A 13,828-nucleotide genomic window follows, 5' to 3' on the forward strand; every position below is an offset into this window, starting at 1 on the left:
AGAACACAGGTCTATGGAAAGCAAATGAAGAAAAAGCTTGATGTGTTGTGAGAAATCTGTCCAACCTAGGATATATATCTCTAAAATTCTAAATATAGAAACGAAATTGATTGTTTTCAAATTGAAATTTTGTTCTAACCAATAACATTTAGTACTAGCACATGGTTGGCTTAAATGGATAATAAAATTGGTAAACATTTTAATCTAAAATCAAAGCAACAATCGACGAAAGTATTTGTATAGTATCATAATGATATATCATGATCATAAAAATGTTAAACAATAAAATATCAATACTTGTTGTAATTTTGAAATGTTACAAAAGTATTTATCTTTTAGATTTCAAATAAAGACTATTCTCTATCCTGTAGAAGATGTTGTCACATTCCTCAATGCTACCCGCCTCGCCTTCTCCTAGTGATAAAATTATAGAAATAAATGCAAGTTAACCTAGAATATCCCTTTGGTATCTTTTGGCCAAATGTATGAATTTACATTCTGTTCTCTAATGTATATTTAGCTATATGTTCTAGCAATCATAAAATAAAATGTTGTGTGCTGTAGGTGTTTTTTTTATATTGTGTTAATAAAGATCCTGAAATCCAGTGTTTGCCTATAGTTACTATCTGTCAACAATGTTTTTCCTTTATCCTTGTATCACACATAAGGCTGTTTGTTTTCTCTTTTGAATTGTTTCGCATTTTATTATAACAAGAATTTTTTATAGCTTTCTATACATTGTTGATTTTTTTAGGCCTACAGGGATCTGAAATTGTTCACATCTGTGTCGTTTGGTCTTTAATAAATAATTTTCTCATTGTCAATCATTCCAATTATTCTTTTTTTTTTTTTTACATTTTTGTTTGACTCTGTAATGTTTTGGCCAAATGCGAATACAGAAAAGCGCACCATAGTGATTATACTATCATATAGTTTCCATGCACCCGAGATAAACTAACATTGTATTAAATCATACCAGGAGATTAAAACATTGTGATCCGGAGATTTTTTGTTTTAGACATTTTTTCGCTAAAATACTGTAACATAGTCCTCAAATATTAAACAAGGATAATCTCAGAAATAGTATTCGTCAAGCCTCGATGATAAAATATATGTCATCACAAAATGTGACAAGCTTTCAGTTTATACACTTGTAATCCTTCGGTAATCTTATAAACATGACAATTAGCCGAGGTATCCAAAGCACTTACTTCCTACCATAGACTAGTAAGGGTTTTGCTCATTGTTGAAGGCCGTACGGTGACCTATAATTGTTAATTTCTGTGTCATTTTGTCTTTTGTGGAGAGTTGTCTCGTTGGCAGTCATACCACATCTTCTTATTTTTATATAGACTAATTTTGGAAAAAATTATAAACCGATCCTTAGAGGTTTTCTTTATTTTCCTTACCATGAACCATAGAAAACATCATTTTCAACTAATATCAACTTACCTTACAATCAAAACTACACGTGTGATCACACCAGCAATGAATAAAAGTGCAAAAATGATACCAGCAATTAGCCATGTGTGTTTGGTATTCAGAGAATCTATACAGATAAAAACAAAACAAATAATAATACAGTCTTTATATAAAGAAACTCCTACCACTTTACCCCCTTAAACAAATTTAGAATGTCCGCAGCTGTGGTAATATCAAGCTGAGTATATATGATAAGTTTTACCGTAATGAAAGATGAAATGCTATAAATTGATTCTCTGTATTGTATTTACAAAAGAGAGGCGAAAGATACCAAAGGGACATTTAAACTCATTAGTTGAACATAAACTAACACTGACAACGCCATGGGAAAAAAATAAAGGGGAAAGACCAGCAGACAAACTTTAACTTTTATTTCTGCTACTTTTATTCGCCGAGAGAAAAGTATTTAAAATAGTAACGGATAAATAAATTATTTAATTTGCTTGAATTATTGAAGGGTAATACCTCATTGTTTTGTAAACGATAATGATATTTCAAATACATATTCATACTGGACACATACCGAATGAGAATAAAGCTGTAAAATAAATATAACACTCTATTTTCTGGTGTCTTAAGCGCTTTTCTGTAAAAACTTTAATCAGGAACATTGAAATCCAAAAATTGAAAGCCAAGGTTGTATAAGGGAACGACCATTTAACTTCAAGGGGGCTTATGGTTTTTCCTAAAAAAATATATTCTGATCCCCAATTTGATGAAAAAATATTGTGGTCAAGCAGATGACAAACAAAAAAAAATATTCTAAATCCAGATTTCCCCCATACCTTATAGTGTTAAAATTTAAAAAAAAAAATAATTTGATTGATAGCGTCGAAAAGCTAAAAAAAAAATCTGACTCGGACAAAAAACCATAACCGCCCCCCCCCCCCACCCCCCCCTGAAGTTAAATGGTTGCTCCCTAAAAACCTAAATAGGAGCTACACATAAATATTTGTTTATATGTCCGAAAGTGGAACTTAAAGGAAATGCCAAATTCGTCTACGATCAACTTTACCTGAGAGAGTGTGAACCTTTGTTCCTTAATAATGAAATTATATACCTTTAACGTGAGGTGGTGGTGGTGGTGATGTACTGGGTATGTCAGTAGTAAAAGCTACAATGAAACGCATATATGTGATAACTATTTTGAGACCTGTTATATCTACATAGATCGAGGGAAAAAAACAAAGATCGTAAGAGATGTATTTATCAAATAAAAAATCAGGTCTTTCACATTGCTCCGTTTGATTTGTTTTTATCGGCACGTTTCACAATGACTTTACTCCGTTAGATTTGTTTGTAGCGGCATGTTTCCATGTGACTTTGCTTCGTTAGATTTGTTTTTGTAGCGGTGTGTTTCACTTTGCTTCGTTTGATTTGTTTGAAGAAGCATGTTTTACATTGCTCGGTTAGATTCATTTGTAGCGACATTGCTCGGTTAGATTCATTTGTAGCGTCATGTTTCACATTGCTCGGGTAGATTCGTTTGTAGCGGCGTGTTTCACATTGCTCCGGTAGATTCGTTTGTAGCAGTCGTGTTTCATTTTGCGTCGTTTGATTTGTTTGAGGAGGCGTGTTTTACATTGCTCTGTTAGATTCGTTTGTAGCGTCGTGTTTTACATTGCTCGGTTAGATACGTTTGTAGGGTCGTGTTTTACATTGCTCGGTTAGATTCGTTTGAAGCGTCGTGTTTCACATTGCTCCGGTAGATTTGTTTGTAGCGTCGTGTTTCACATTGCTCCGGTAGATTCGTTTGTAGCGTCGTGTTTTACATTGCTCGGTTAGATTCGTTTGTAGCGTCGTGTTTTACTTTGGTCTGTTAGATTTGTTTGTAGCGTCGTGTTTTACATTGCTCCGGTAAATTCGTTTGTAGCGGCGTGTTTCACTTTGCTCCATGAGATTTGTTTGTCTCGAGGTGACTTATCTATTCTGAAAGATATTGCATAAATTATGCCCCCTTTGTATATACGTTTTTTTTAATGATATTCAGATCGTTATTTGCAAAAGTACGTAAGAAACGAGTGTGTCATTTTTCTTAATTCAAAACATGTAATGAAAGCTGGTGATTGCAAATATCCGAGTTGATTCCTATTATTATAATTATTTGGTTGTGTTAAAAACTGTGTGTTCATTTAAAAAGTGCGTTTCGTCTACAAAAGACTCATCAGTAACGCTCGATTTAAAAAAGTTGAAAAGACCAAATAAAGTACGAAGTTGAAGAGCATTAAGGACCCAAAATTCCTAAAAGTTTTGCCATATAAAGCTAAGGTAATCCATTCCTGCGGAAGAAAATCCTTAGTATTTCGAAAAATTCAAAGTTTTGTAAACAGTTAATTCATATTTATGACCATCCATATCAGTGATAATTCATGTCAATATAGAAGTGCTGACTACTGGGCAGGCGATACCCTCGAGGAGAAAAACTCCACCAGCAGTGGCATCGACTCAGTGGTTGTAAATAAACTCATCAAAGATACCAGGATTGAAATTTTGTACGCCAGACGTGTGTTTCGTCTACAAAAAACTCATCAGTGACGCTCCAATCAAAAGAATATAACCAAATTTTCCACAATTTTTAATATAACGTATATATGAACCTTGAACGGCTATGATTACAGTGTGGTTTGAATACTTAGAATTGCATTATATGCAAATTTACTTTAATGTAAATACAAGGAAAACCAAATAAAAAACAAGCAAATCTGAAATAAATCTACGTCAAATGTTCTGTTGCAGGCATACGCCATACCGTCATTTGCCTGATCATCAGACAGTTAAATCAACCTAAGATAAAGACAGGCTTTCTGATATTTCACGTTACTACCATGATGTAAAAAAAAGGTTATAAGTCTTACCGTTATCCGCCAGACCACCACTTAGTAAAAATAGAAGAATTATCAAAAAGTTATAGTACACCATCATCATGAAATGAAAAAGTGTATTATACGTTTTATCGTATTGTTGTTCAGGAAACCAATAATCACATGTAGGAAATATCTTGTCAATACTTTATTTTTTGCATTTTACATTGCGTTTTTTTCAATTAATGATGCAAATCAGCATAACCTGTATTTATCATTGAAAATTTATAACAATAAAATAGTGCAGTTTTACATAGCAGTCAGATATGGGATTCAGAAACAAGTTTGGGGAAACTTTTATAAATCCGTCTCCCGAGATCGAAATCATCTCTTAAGTTTGAATGATCACATATTTAGGAGAACGGTTACGGTTGAGTAGTTGGTTGAAATACAGTTCGTGTCCACAACTGTTACGCATGCTTTATTCACACTAAGTCTGTTCCGCTTTACTCACAATGATCTGACAACGCTCCGTTCTATCCTCTCTGTTTTGTAATTAATATACCAGCCAATGAAATTCTGCCTCCAAATTATATGAAGTGGTATCATTAAGACAAAATCAAAGCATTCCGAAAGGTATACCAGAAAGTAGAATGTCGTTTTATTAGATCCTTGTTAGCAAAGTGTAGACACAGGATTTGTATTTCAATAAGACAGGTACTTTCCTAACAAATCTGATCAGATCTGGAACTGATCAAGGATTTCATAGTCAGATTGTTTATCCTCGTCAATTTTCAATTCAATATATTTGCTTGAAGCACAGGTCTTCCATGTGTGACTAGACTAGATGAGATGGGAAATTTGATAAATCGAGAGAAAACAGAACAGAAAGAAAGAACAGAACAGAATAAAGAATAAGTGAGGTAGAATCAACAAATTATCTTGATGATATTTTTTCGTTAAATAATCCAGAGTTCTCTAAATATACTACCGGAATTTACCCAAAGGAACTTACTTTGAATAAATCTAACATAAACAGCAGTAGTGTCCTTTTGTAGATTTAGACATTCCAATTTTTAAAGCGAAACTCCATACTAAAATTCACAACAAAAGAGACGATTTTTATTCCCTATTGTTTAATTTTCCTTTTTTAGACGGCGATGTTCCTTTGGCTCCATCATACGGTGTTTATATATCCCAACTCGTTCGTTATGCCCGTGTGTGTAGTGATGTCATATATTTTAACGAACGTAATCAATGCATCACTGGTAAATAATTAAGTCAGGGATTTCGTTACCATAAATTACTTAAAACTTTTACTAAATTCTTTCATAGATACAAAGAGTTGATTAGTAAATTTGGCTGTACCTGTAGAAAACTTATTAAAAACGATATTTCACATCCTAAAGGATATTTGGCCCCGATTATAAAGTTCAATGTTGCAAGATGAAAAATGTTTTAAGTTGACTTAAAGACATGTGAGAAAGTTAAATAGAACTTGTTGTGTCAAATATTTATTCTAAAGCGTTGATTTTTACATCCCAAATAGGTCAAGATACGAGATTTTGGCGAAATTTGACAAAATCGGTCGGTTTTCAACCAAAATTAGGAACAGGAAACATAGAGCACAGGCGTCGACAAACTAAATATTCAAGTTAGAAATGTAAAATGTCTATACAAACATTGTTTCAAAAGATCTTTTTTGTCGACGTATGCGCTCTGTGTTTCCTGTCCAATAAGTAATGCAAATTTGCCGATTTTCTTTGATTTTTTCCTGTTGGTGACCTTCTGCTGTTGTCTGTTCTATGGTCGGGTTGTTGTCTCTTTGACACATTCCCCATTTCCATTCTCAATTTTATTTTTTACAGAGTTTGTCTTTAGTGCCGTGTGGAGACAGTAGAGTGCCTCCCCATGCTTCAGGTTTATGCTCTTATAATATACTAGATTATGGAGTGTGTGTCCGAGCGAGAACTTCTTTAGTTCATTACTTTAGGAAACCCCGCCGCATTTTTGCGCCTGTCCCAAGTCAGGAGCCTCTAGCCTTTGTTAGTCTTGTATTATTTTTAATTTTAGTTTCTTGTGTACAATTTGGAGTTTAGTATGGCGTTCATTATCACTGAACTAGTATATATATTTGTTTAGGGGCCAGCTGAAGGACGCCTCCGTGTGCGGGAATTTCTCGCTGCATTGAAGACCTGTTGGTGACCTTCTGCTGTTGTCTGTTCTATGGTCGGGTTGTTGTCTCTTTGACACATTCCCCATTTCCATTCTCAATTTTACTATTTGTGACGTCAGGAATAAAATGTAAGTACGTAATTTTTTTCAAAAGTCTTATTTCCTATCTAGTCACTGTATTAGCTATGATTATTGTGATATTGGTCAATAAATCCTTATTTGAAATTTAAGCTAAAAAACGGGGTCATTTTAGGGCCTTATCGAACCTACTCCTCTTACAGTAATATTGTACTAAAAGCGCGGAAAGCACTATGTGATCCGTGTAAACTCATCGAACCTTTAAACAAACTTATTAGTAAAGGTTATCTTACCAATGTTGTAATTAGATCTTTGAATATAGTGGCACTAACATCGATTTTGTCATCAGCAAATTAACACGTAACTAAATTTGTATTCTTTTCAACCGGTTTTTGGGATGTATAAATACACATCCACGTTCATTTTCTATATAGAGATTACTCTATCTATATATTACATTATACATATTTATCAACAGGTTAACTCCTAGCTATCCTACTTCATGTCGATACTTTTATTTTGGCATTGCACAAGTCAAATGACGTTAAAACACTAAATCCCTGGGATGCTTTTTAGTTGATTTTAGTCTCTGCTGCATGATTTTTTATTATTAATTGTTTTTGGCTTTTAACTAGCTTTCAGTAACTGCGAGTACTCTCAAATCGTACTTTCGTGTTAATTTGACCTGTTGATACAATTTGTAATGTGTTTTTGTTATTTAATGTCTACTTATTTAGTGTTATATCTCGTCTCACTATTTTTGGTATATACCACCTTTGATAAGTGTTTAGTATGACGATAAATTTTCACTTTTGTTCTCGTACTAGGTACAACAAAATTTTTTATTTTGTAAAAATTATTTCCGTACTCCATGTATACCTTACAACAAAAATTATTTTTATTTACCTGTGTACGTTATTTTATTTGGCGGCATTTTGTCCAAGGTTATGGTTGTCTTTCTGATATTGTTTTACATCTAACCCCCGTGTTTTATTAATTTTGTATTTACATTGTGTCATAGATCAAATTTATTCGTTTAGTGTATGTTCACTTGTTTTTGTTAATATGTCTTTTGATTGAGTTCAGCCATTTCAATTGATATTTTATAGTGTGTCTTTCTATGTTGTGATGTTACACTATTGTTTCAGGTAGGGTGAAAGTTGGCGCCTATAAAAACGTTTAAACCCGCTGCATTTGTTTGCACCTGTCCTAAGTCAGGAACCTGATGTTCAGTGGTTGTAGTTTGTTGATGTGATTCATAAGTATTTCTCGTTTCTCGTTTTTTATATAGATTAGACTGTTGGTTTTCCTGTTTGAATGGTTTTACACTAGTCATTTTTGGGGCCCTTTATAGCTTGCTGTTTGGTGTGAGCCAAGGCTCAGTGTTGAAGGCCGTACTTTGACCTATAGTGGTTTACTTTTACAAATTGTGACTTGGTTGGAGAGTTGTCTCGTTGGCACTCATACCACATCTTCTTATATCTAAGAATAGAATGGAAATGTTTTTCAAATATTCTCCTTGGCATTTCGATATCTAATTTCTTTTAAATAAATGTCTATTTCTATTTAACTGAGATCAATTGCACTATTTATCAAGTCGTATTTGACATTACTCAACCAAAAACTTGGTTGTTGATATGAATACTTCTTAAGAAAAACGCATTTTTGGAAAGAAGTTTCTTATTTACCAATTATTTGTTCTTTTCCATTTTATGTTCCAAAACGTGATTAAACTTTCAAATAGTTTTTTTTTGCACGCCTTTACATAAAGTGTACATCTGATATATTTTCAAAATGTAATGCATACATCTATATCAACATTCTGTATTATTATCATAGCACTATTTTGTTATTTTGATTTTTAGGACATTTTATTTTTTGTATTAAGAAATGTATAAAGAGGTAAATAGAGAGGAATAGATTGCAAAGTAATAGAAAACTGTGAATAAAATAAAAAAAATATGTTTTACCATAAGATACTTAAAACCTTCTGACATGCTTATTGAAATCTACTCAGTCGGTAAGGATGAGCTGCCGATACAACACCAAAAGTGTGTGAGGACCAGCAAACGCATTAACGAACGAACGAACGGACGGACACAACTATCACTGTACATCCGATCAGGGAGGGGCATAGATCAATAGAAAAGAACTTGTTATCAAATAAATTACTATTTACATTTAAATACATAACAGTATGTATGATAATGAGAAACCTGACATGGTGCAGGGAAATAAATTAAGAACTTATAGACGGTTTTAAAATAATATTGGCCATGGATTATATTTACGGTATCATTACTGGTATATTTCAAGAACTTATCATAATTTATTCAAGATTTCATTATGCATACTTAATTCTTCGTCATTTAAGTCTTCTTCTGGCATGAGTTTACTTATAAATTTATTTTCAAGGTGGAATAAATAAGTGCAAGATTATACGTTTTGTAACTTTATGTGTTTTTCAGCTATGATACATGTAATAACTATAAATGAAAATAACTTCAACACAAGGAAAAGGTTACTGTAAAACATTGTTCAATCCAATAATTTTATTTGCAAAGTACATATACATGTATCAAGTCAGCACTAAGAGAGTCTATCGCCAATTTTCCATTGATAGTCATTTGAGATTTTTCCAGATCTTGTACTGATACGTATTTTGGGGAAGAATATACCCATAGAATTACATAGTACACACATATATACCTTAAGTTCTCTTTTACTGACCTTCAAGTCTTAGGCTTGTTTGACCATTTTCAAATTGTCATTAAAGCAAAATAAGAGCATGGTTCTATCTAAGAGTCAAATTATTGTAGTTGATGTAAATATATTCCATTATATTTGAACAAACCAACAAAATGAAGATGAGAACAATTATCTACCACCAACCGGAATTTCACATAGTTCGATATGAATATCCAGATGAACTTATGATATGTTTTTTCTTCATTTTGACGTCTTTGTTGTTGTCATATTCTTTCCAGGATTTTTTAAAGGAGGCGTAATTCCCGAAAACAGGAAATAAGCAGAAGATATACTGCCTACCGGAGCGAAGCGAAAAATATTTTTTTGTATTTTTAATTTTTATATTTTCCAATAAAAGGAGGCGTACGCCCTCTACGACCCTTTGAATATACCACTGGCAGATCATATGTGTTTTTGTGGATTAATCAGGTCGGTTGTTTTGAATTGTTTCACATTTTTTGACAATCGGAAAGTTGAAACCACCACGTTTGCCTTCAATAAAAGTTTGGAATCTTTTAGATCAAGATATGAAGCAGACCTTTTAGTTTTAATAGCATTCTTAATCTAAAATTAACTGGGATATATGAGATGCAAGCACTCACTGAAAAGTGGGTTATTTAGTGGTATTACATCATCAATATATCTGTAAGTGGCCAGAAGGGGTCCATACATATAGTAAGATTTCAAAGATCAAAGTCTTTTCTATATTTACAATAACTCGTAACTGTTCAACGATGACCAAAATGTCAACGAGGTTAAACTGGGTACTTTTAAAAGGATATGTGTTTTAATTTTTATTTCTGCAGAATTAAATCAATATATATATTAATTAGTAAGTATGTTTGGCATTTTCTATTAATATCTGAATGCTCACATCTGCGTCTGATGGATAGTTGAAAATCATACCACATCTGCTTATTTTTATTAAGGTAAGAAAATACCCCAAAATGTTTTATTACATTCATATGACATTAAGAATCTATAAAATATCAACTTTAAATAATCTTTATGAATAGCAACATTTCAGCAGCTCCTGTATTATAGATTTGAATGCTGTCGGGCTTTTAAAAATATATATGTCATGAAATCAAGTAACTATCACATTTTTAGCTTCCACGCTTCATGCCAAATGTGAAGGTCACTAGCTTTTATTTCGTATAGATTTAAAAAAAAACCAGGTTATTCAATTCTGAATTTACAGATCTTCGTAATGAAATATATATATATGTAATTAAAAAAGAGACAGAAAATACCAAAAAGAGACATTCAAACCTCATAAATCAAAGAGAAACTAACAACACCTTGGCAAAAAAAACAAAAACGAACGACTACGAAAAGACAAGTCCACAAAAATCTACTTAGAAAACTATATAATGAGCAATTCTGACCTAACCAAAATCTGTGGGGATCTCAGGTGCTCCTGAAGTAGATTCATTCCAAGCAGTGGCATCATGCTGCCAAAGGTAAGTACATTTAAAAACACCAAATATCGGCAGTAATTGTGTACAGAGATACAAACAGCATAATTCCAAGTGAATTTAATTCGTCGTATAATTGAATTTTAAACAATAAAGATTTCAATTTCAAAGTATTTAGCTCATTTAATTTTAATCAAATTTCAATAATTATTATACATGTATATCATAAGATTTATAGTTTTCATAACACGTGATAATTTGATATCAAGAGATATCCCATTATCACGAGTTTTTAAACCTATTTCTCTTATAGTAAAAACTAAAATTTAGTTGAAATATTTTTGAAATCGCTAGCTTCACTTCAAATATAAGTTGAGAATATTATGTCATGAACCAAGACAAGTGTTCAATAACACATTCAACTTCGTACTTGTTTTGGCCTTTAACTTTTTTTTCGAGCATCACTAAATTGAACTGTTCCGTGTCTCGTGTACAAAATTATTAGTCTGGTATCTTTGATAATATTTTGTGGGCTTTAGAAATCAAATCTGATAAAAAAAAAATAGTGTCAGGTGAAACATGAAAGAGAGCACAACTATCCATTGCCAAGGATCAATTGTTACCTTTGCGAGTCATCTTTCAGCTAAGGAGTAGCCTAACGAATGGATATGTTACCATTTTGTTACACATTGCACGATAGGCAAAACTAAATTAACGCACTTATTAATATCACACTTTCGTTCAATGTGATGCGAGAAATATCTCTTCATGCGGGAAACAGATAACAGGCCAAACTCATAAGAGAAATCATTTCATTGTAACACATTTCTATCATTTTTCATTTACAATATATATTTTTTCAAATTTATCATTTTTAACGAAGTACACGAATAATGTGTAAAATAGTGTTGGTTAAGTAAAAGAGCAGATGTAAAAATGCTATATTGGGTTGTTTTCATACACATAGGTTGTTTTCATACAAACTGAAACCATATGACGGAATAAAATTATTCATCTTTCAGCCAATACCAGATCAGCATTTGTGTGAAATAAACACCTACGTTAAATATATGGAGTATGTATGATACTTGATATGATATTAAATTTTTACTATTAACAGACGTTCTTTTGCCCTAACCACCATGAAAGATATACTTTAAATCCATAAAAAGAACCATAATTTCCATAACTAGAGGCTCTAAAGAGACTGTGTCGATCATCTAGGTCTATATACATCTTGCACATTGGACACTCTCCAGCATTTTGGACTACAATATAACTGATGACCAAAATCTCTTGTCTTGTTGATCATTTTTGTTTTTTTAAAGTGGCTATCTATCTATGACAGTTTTCAAGATAATAAGCAGAACACCAAAAATTGGTAAAAATCGATATTAAAGAACAATTACTCCAATAAGGAGTGACCTGATAGTTTCTGTCTATATATAGACTTATAAACACAAAAAGAAGCAAAGATCGTTACATTTTTGTAGCATGGTTGTTAACAAATATTTTGCGTGTTTGTCTTATATCTGATTGGGACCATGCTGACTTACTTGTAGATCTTGCTTGCTGATAATTTTTGCTTATTTAAGCTTCAATCTATCTATCTAGTATATTTTGTCAGATTTTAGGCAAAAACGCGAAATATTGGTAAAATCCTCATTTAAGGGTGATAACTCCAATAAGGGGTCGTCAAATTATATCAACCATTCCAATTATTTGAAGATCTTGTCTTGCTGATCATTTTTGTTTATATAAGTTTCTATCTATAATTATTGATAGTATTTTCTCTTAACGATTCAGAGGAATCAATTGAACCAGGGAAAGCTTCAATACTACAATATTTTTTACAACAACAAAAACAATCAGAATATGAATCATCTCTTGGATCAGAACTACCAACAGTCTCTGCAATTGTATCATCTGCGATGATCTCACAATGTGCACGACGTCAAAACGATACATTAAAGCATATTTTGCTATGTCAAATGAATACAAAGTGTTTGTAAAACCACCCAGGGACCAATTCTCAGAACGAGCCATTTGATATGTAAAATTTTTATGAATTTACATTTAATGAAAGTTATAGTCACACAACATATGAAATATTTAAAAGAAATATATAAAGTTGTTTAAAAACTAAAATGATTATCTTTTTTTTTTTATAAATGATGATATGGTAGAAACGTTATATCAATCTTCAAGGCAACTGCTCGTAAAGAATATATGTTTTCATTGAAAACATTATCATGAATAACTAAGTTTGAAAAAATTAATAAAAATATTTCACTCACCAAAATTAAAATAAAGAACAATAGGCAGTCAAGCAGGTAACAGTTAACTCTTACAGTAGAAACACAAATGTCTTCACACGAAAAAAAAATTCAAAGAAGGTTCATAAAGACTCTTATAAAGTTGTATACACTGTAACGAATACAAATTGTAATGGATAATGTTTTGTTTTAGCATACCAATTTAAGGGGCATGTGTCCATTTGAAATATTTTAAATTTTGACATATCTGTGCATTTCACAGCTGACAATACAGTATGGGTTCTGGGCATGTTGATTGATTAATTGGTGTTTAAAGCCACTTTCATCACTATTGGCTATTTCGTGGCAGTCAGTATTCATTGATGGAGGAAGCCAGATGCGTGGAGCCACCGACCGTGGCAGGATAACTGACAATCATATTCAACTAAGATTATAATTGAACACATCTGCCTTGTGCCTGGTTTGAACTAACAACCTCAGTGTTGACAGGATATGCCCATTTTTAAAAGCCTAACAGTGTCATATAGCTGCAAACATTTACATCCTCATCAGTTCATATCTTGTGGATATCTGTTTCATTTGCAATTATACCACATCATCTCATTTATATATATACAAAATTTAAAAAACAGCACCAATAACAACCCACCAAAATTACATCAATCAACAGTAGGTAAAATGATAATACTGACATATTATATATGGGCCTGTTATACCTGACTATACATTATGGGTTTTGCTCATTGTTGAAGGTTGTACAGTGTCCTTTATATATAGTTGCTAAAATCCACATCATTTGGTCTCTTGTGGATATCTATATCTCATTTGCAATCATACCATATCTTCTCAT

The 13,828-nt window shown here is 32.2% G+C and overlaps 1 long non-coding RNA gene across 1 annotated transcript; it reads right to left on the bottom strand.

Moving 5' to 3' along the window:
- Positions 1-233: 233 nt before the first annotated feature.
- On the bottom strand, positions 234-4,435 carry LOC127715136 (uncharacterized). The gene is made up of 4 exons (XR_007988184.1): positions 4,338-4,435; positions 2,543-2,596; positions 1,453-1,549; positions 234-414 (listed from the first exon to the last, which is right to left on the bottom strand). It is a non-coding gene; the product is annotated as an uncharacterized LOC127715136 (long non-coding RNA).
- Positions 4,436-13,828: the final 9,393 nt, after the last annotated feature.

The sequence above is a fragment of the Mytilus californianus genome, unplaced genomic scaffold, assembly GCF_021869535.1.
Source record: "Mytilus californianus isolate M0D057914Y unplaced genomic scaffold, xbMytCali1.0.p SCAF_9, whole genome shotgun sequence".
Classification (NCBI taxonomy): Eukaryota; Metazoa; Mollusca; class Bivalvia; order Mytilida; family Mytilidae; genus Mytilus; species Mytilus californianus.